Source organism: Cicer arietinum, chromosome 3, assembly GCF_000331145.2.
Source record: "Cicer arietinum cultivar CDC Frontier isolate Library 1 chromosome 3, Cicar.CDCFrontier_v2.0, whole genome shotgun sequence".
NCBI classification, from domain to species: Eukaryota; Viridiplantae; Streptophyta; class Magnoliopsida; order Fabales; family Fabaceae; genus Cicer; species Cicer arietinum.
In genome coordinates this window covers 63,905,036-63,911,645 of record NC_021162.2, presented here as the reverse complement: position 1 = coordinate 63,911,645, position 6,610 = coordinate 63,905,036, and the positions used below count along the sequence as shown (strand labels likewise).

The window sequence follows — 6,610 nt, the reverse complement described above, 5'->3', positions numbered from 1 at the left end:
AATTAGAGTAATTAAAATTTTAAAAAATACATATTACTAACAATTGAAACTCTCATATTCAAAATAATCACTATAGTTATACCTATTTTACATAAATCACCAAATAAATAATATAACATCAACACTTTATATTGATTACTAAATCATAATAAAATAATATAAAATCACAATGTCATAACAAGTATATCAAAATAAAGGGAATCAAACACAACATTATTAATATCCTAAGATAATTATTTATAAAATAAATAATTAAAATAAAATATATTTATAATTAATTAAATATAATTAAGGGCATATCTAATATTAGTCAAACGCACAAGAAAATATCTCATTATTTACCAACTCACATATACACGTAAGATCGCCAAAATCTTATTCTCTAAAATATTTACATTAAAATACTATTATTTTTAGAAAAATATATAAAATAATAAATTATAATATTTATTCACTACTAGAAAAAACGTTTTTAGAGACCAATTTTTTGGTCACTAAATGAAGAAAATCGGTCACTAAATCAAATAGTGACCGATTTAGTGACCAATTTAAATCAGTAGCTAAACTGCTAGTTACTAACTATAGCGACCAAATTTAGTGACCGATTTAGCGACCAATTTAGTCACTGAATTTTGTGACTGATTTTGTGACCAAAGTTTGATACTGAATTAGTGACTAAAGTTTGAGACTGATTTAGCAACCACTTTAAATTAATTTGCTTTATCATTAGTGACTGATTTAGAGACGAAATTTGTGACAAATTGTTATATTTATAAAATATTTGGTCACCAATTCAGTTTCTAAATATTACTGTTTTTTTTTTCATTACTTTAATATCCAAAAGAACAATAAAAATAACTTTTTAATTTAATTTCAATATCTAAAAAATTCATACACCAAAATCATTTAAAAGCATTAATCATTTCATCGTATATAACTAAAGAATATAATATATTTAAGTAATTTTTCTAAGTACTCAATATTACAAATAAAACTACAATCTTATTCTAGTTTGCCTTCACAATCTTGTACACATTACTAGTTTGCCTTCACACCAATAAAAGTACATCCCATAATATAAAAACCATTCAAAATAATAAAATAAACAAACATAGCAATTACAAATACAAAAAAAAATGCCAAATACAATATTTCTTTTATTCAATAATAAAAATCCAAATAATTATAATCAGTGGAAAACTATCTCTATATGTTGTGTAATGCAGTGGTAGCACTAGGTCAGCAGCAAAGTAAACAGATAAAATCAGTGGAAAACTGGAACTTCATCTCTTGAAGTGTTTGAGCAGGTTCTTAATACTCACAATAACACTATGATCTTCATTATCCCTGACTTGTACACTCACCTGAAACAATGAAACAACTCTTAATTTCATATTGGGTATAAAAAGACTCAAAAGAAGCCACAATATTACAAAACACATGGGGAAGTTACCATAGAAAAAGTTTATATAAAAACACATGTAATAGACTCAATATACAAAAAAAAGTATGATTGAAAATAATAAAAATGATTACATGTTCAGCTGCAACAGTGAGAGTTAGGATGTCACTTGCACTTGTACCACTCATGGCAGAACTAATAACATTGTACTAGTAAGATCTTCTTTCTTAGCTCCCATTGCTTCAGCTACTATTGCACACTGGACAGCAACCAAAATAGAAGCAGAAGCTATTGTTGCATCTCTATCTTCATTGATTCCTCCTTTTTTGAATTTTCAGAAGCAATAGCAGAAAGTGTTGCTGCAACACTTGCAATTGACATTGCTGCATGCACCTCTGCTCTGTGCAATCTCTGTTCTTCTTTCCTCTTCATCTTTCTTTCCTTAAACCATTTCTTTATTGACATGCTTTTTATTGGTATTATCTGTCTTCAACCATTATTTGGACTGCAACATAATTAATTTTTTTTAATAGGGTTGAAACTGTAATGTAATCACAGTTGAGGTTATATAGATCACATTTGACTGTGATTCTCTACAATATTAAAAATTGGTACGCGACTGCAACTGTAATTCAATTCAGGGTGCATAGCTTACCCATTTTTTTCTTAAACTGCTAACTGGACAACTATAATTCAACTGTAATATTAAAGATTACTTTCCATTTTTTTTCTTAAACTGCTATTGTAATTCAATTCAGGGTGCATTGCTTGTTGCATCCATATCCATGACTGAAAAAACAGAAGATAAAAAGAATTATTTTGTTCTCAAAAGGTCTTGTTTAACGATTTAACAGAATTATTAGATGATTTTATTGTGTAAATTCCTTATTTCCTTAATATCATTAGACTTCAATGGAGGTATAGACATGAAATGGTGCTACTAGGCTCTAATTGCTTCATAGGGTTATCAAATAGAACAAGTGATCCAAGTTGTGACCCAGGCTTCAAATATTGAATAATAATTATAAAATCAAAATAAAGTCAGTAGCAATCCATTGAAACCAAAGCAAATGTTTAGAAAACAAAAATACAAAATTTAAGTAGAAATTCAGAAGAAAATTAAGAAACTACCTGAAAGTGTGCTTAGGACTCACCAGATGTAGGTTAGGGTTCCTGCGATTTGAAAAAGAAAATAAATTAAGAAATGAGAAACCATGGAAGCTGATTAGGGTTCATGCGATTTGGGGAAAAAATAAAGAGGCAAAATGCAAAACGGCGGAAGGTGATTAGGGTTCGTGCTACTATTGATATTTTGGTGCTATCACTACCACGTAACTGGCGTTTACTGGGGACATTGAAGGTTGCGAAGATGGAGATGCTAATGGAATGGGAGATGGTGTTTATTGAGGCCTTAAAGATGATGGAGATGAAGGAGAAAGTGAATGGAGGATGAAGGAGAACGGCGGGAACGAAAAATGGAGGCACTAGGGTTTGCGAGGATGAAGGAGAAAGTTTCGAACTACTCAATACTCCGAGTTGTTTACGGTAGTATACTTTGAGTTGTTTATGGTAGTGTGAAATATGTTTTGGCATTATCATATTTTTATATTTAATATTATCATATTTTTAAGCATACGTTTGGGTGTATTTTAAAAAAAAAAATTATGATATGTATTTTTTTTTAAATAAAAAATATTTAATTTCTAAATTGGTCGTTAAATTTATTTTTTTTAGATATAGAGATTCAGAAAAATCTAGTTTTAAAAGAAGAAAAAAGATTTTGATTGGTCTCTAAATCGGTCGCTAATAAATTGGTTTCTCGCTAAAATACATTTGTGACTACTTTAGAGACACATTTAGTTTTAGTTAACTATTATAAATATTTTGTCTACAAAAATTATTTCACATTTTTCTTTTTTTATTAATAAAAAAAATTAAATTATGTAATTAAAAAATAGTTAGCGACCGATTTAGTGACGAAAAAATATTTAGTTTCTAAATTCAAAATTATGGTCTCTATTTTGGTCGCTGGTGTGACTGAAAATATTCGGTCTCTAAATCGGTCACTATAGGCAAAAATTCTAGTAATGATTATTTATTTACATCACTCATTTAATCAAATAGGTATATATTAGCACATTATAGAAAACACACCTATAAAGATAATTAATCATAAAACTATTTAAAATAATTTTAACACCAGATTAATCATCTAAAATAATATTTAATTAATTAAGTAGTTTCTTATTAAATTTGGGGTGTTAGAGTCTTGTAGACCCATTTGCAACCTATGGATTGTTTTCCTTGTGGCAATTCAACAAGAGACCAAGTGTTGTTTTGTTGTATTGAAGCAAGCTCTTCTTCCATAGCTTTCACCCAATGAGGAAATTTGGAAGTCTGAGTAAAGGACTTAGGCTCACCATGTGTGGAGATGTCCAAAATGAAATTACGACATAACAGAACAGAAGATAAAGGATAGAGACAACCAGAATTAATAGAAAAATATTTAGGTAAAAGTGGACAATCGTAATCAACAAGTTAACCATGGAGATTGGTTTGTCTTGTTGATTTTCTAACTGCAGCAGGGGCAGAATCATGAACTTGTGCTACAGGAAACAACATATCATTTTCAAGAGTAGTAGATGTATCAAACGAATCAGAAATTGGTATAGCATAGGGAAATGGAGAAATTGAAGCAGCATGTTGGACATTATTGTCTAGTACAAAAATAAAATGGTTAGTAACAGGAATCAATAGTATTCATAGAAGCAGTATGACAAGGAGATTTGTTGGAACAAATGGATGATGTGTTGGAAATAGAAAAAAAAATGCTCATGAAACAAAACATTTATAGAAACAAATATATGTCTAGTATAAATGTCAAGAACAATATAACCCTTCATGTCAGGTCTATATCTTAGAAAAATGCATTTTGTGGATCGAGGGCCAAGTTTACCGCGATTATGAGTAAGTGTAAAAGCAAAATATAAGCTACCAAACACCATAAGATCAAAAAAGAAAGGGGACTTACCATTCAAAACTGGAGTGGAAAGTCGATTGATTAGAAAAATTGCATGACTGAAAACATAGCTCAAAAGGTACTTGGATAAAGGAGTATGAAAAAGCAAACATCTAGCAATGTTTAAAATATGTTTATGTTTACACTCAACAACAATTTTGTTGAGAAGTTTCAACACAACACCATTGATGTAAAATATCATGTTTTGTATAAAAAGAAAGCATTAAGAATCCAAATCCATTATCAGATTTAACCATTTTAATTTTAAAATCAAATTGAGTTGAAATAAGTATAAATTTTGCAGCAGTTGTCTTGTTTCACTTTTATGTTTCATTAAAAATAACCAAGTATGCCTTGAGAAATCATCGATAATAGTTAAAAAGAATTTACGACCATGAATAGAAATAGAAACAAGGCCCCATATATCAAGATGTATTAAATTAAAAGGGTTAAAAGACTTAGTAAAGTTTGAAGGGAATGAGAGCTTAGATTGATTTGATAAATGACAATAGTCACAAATTTTTATTACAATGAAACTTAACAAAAGGAATTGAGTAGCAATATTCTTTAAAATATAATTAGAACGGTGACCTAAGTGATAGTGTCAAATATCAAAAGTTTTGGTCATAATGTTGAAAGAGTTATTATCAAGACTATGGGAAATATTACAAGTAACAACATAATCATGTTGGACAGGAAAAACATAATTGTCCAGAATATAAAGTCTTCCATAAACTTCAACATATCTAATCATCTTGGATGATGAGGATCTTGAATGAAATAAGAATGTTTAGTGAAGACCAAGTTACAATTTAAAGAAACAATCAATTTATGAATATATATAATATTGAATTGAAAATTAGGAATAAAGAAAACATCATATAAGATGATATCAGGAGACAATTTAATTGTGTTAGCATGAACACTATGAGTAATAGAGCCATTAGGTAATTTTATTTTACAGAGAAATATAGGATGATATTCAGTAAAGTAAGATAAAGAATTTGTTACATGGTCAGTTGCATCACTATCGGAAATCCAATAGGGTAAAGAAGAGGAAATACATGAATTGTTGTTGGAAGAGATAAGACATGTTGTAACACCCTTTTTTTTAATTAATTAATTTAAAATTCTTAGTTTTGTTTATCCTTTTTTATTAATTTAGTGTGACGATAGTAAGATGATTTTTCTTTGGATGTTTAATTATTTGATGAAGTATTTTTATATTAAATAATTCATTATTGGGATTTTTATTATTGACTAAATAAAACTCGTAGAAATATCTGTCTGAACAATGGCCAAGCCAATTTTGACTATGCCAAAATTGAATCACCCACACTACTATTTTTATAACTATATTTTATTTTAATAACATTACATTTATCAATTAATTACTACATTCAAAGCTGTAACTAGCAAGAATAAATACATGAATGTCAATTAATTCTTAACGGTTGGTCATTGAATGACATTATTTCAATTAATTATTTATTCATGTGTGCAATTAAACTCAATGAAGAGAATTATTCATTCTCTCTGATCAACTCTATGTCTCCTTTATTAGTCACAAACACCACATCTCATTCTTAGGACACGATTAAACTTGCAGTAGAGAAAAATAAGTCATAATCACTCACACGCCGTTATCAACATTACATTTATCTCAAATATTTTCTAAGTCATTCAAACAACCATCCTTACATTCTCTCTCATTCTAATCGAAGTTATAAACTTTTATTCATCTTGGTGAGATTTTCGAGGGCTTTATAGTGTCACCTAGAAGGAAATCACTTGAGGTAAGAGTTTTTTCCCCATTCAGAGTTAGGCTAGATATTAAATTAGTGATCGTAAGATATTGATATGATGTATGTATGTCTTAAAAGAAAAAAAGGTCGATTTTATTTTCGTCGTAAATAAATTAACTATAATGTTTTGATTGTTCCTTTTGAGTAATATCTCTATCTTGATGAAATTAATTATAGAGTTATATTTTTATTATCATACCTTGATCAATATGTTTGTAGTGAAAATGTTTAATGTCATATATGTTTTAGAGTACTTAAGTATAAAGTTATAATTTTTATAATGATATAATTATTAACATGTCTATTATGATGTATTTGATTTTAATTCTTGACCTTTGAGTATTTTAAATTTAAAACTTGACTTTTATGAACAATATATGTGTC

The 6,610-nt window shown here is 28.3% G+C and overlaps 1 long non-coding RNA gene across 2 annotated transcripts; it reads right to left on the bottom strand.

Annotated features, from left to right (window-relative positions):
• Positions 1-984: 984 nt before the first annotated feature.
• On the bottom strand, positions 985-2,967 carry LOC101510677 (uncharacterized). Of its 2 annotated transcripts, XR_012162213.1 has the most exons (4): positions 2,534-2,967; positions 2,058-2,191; positions 1,537-1,907; positions 985-1,364 (listed from the first exon to the last, which is right to left on the bottom strand). It is a non-coding gene; the product is annotated as an uncharacterized lncRNA (long non-coding RNA). The 2 variants fall into 2 exon arrangements; XR_012162214.1 differs by lacking the exon at positions 2,058-2,191.
• Positions 2,968-6,610: the final 3,643 nt, after the last annotated feature.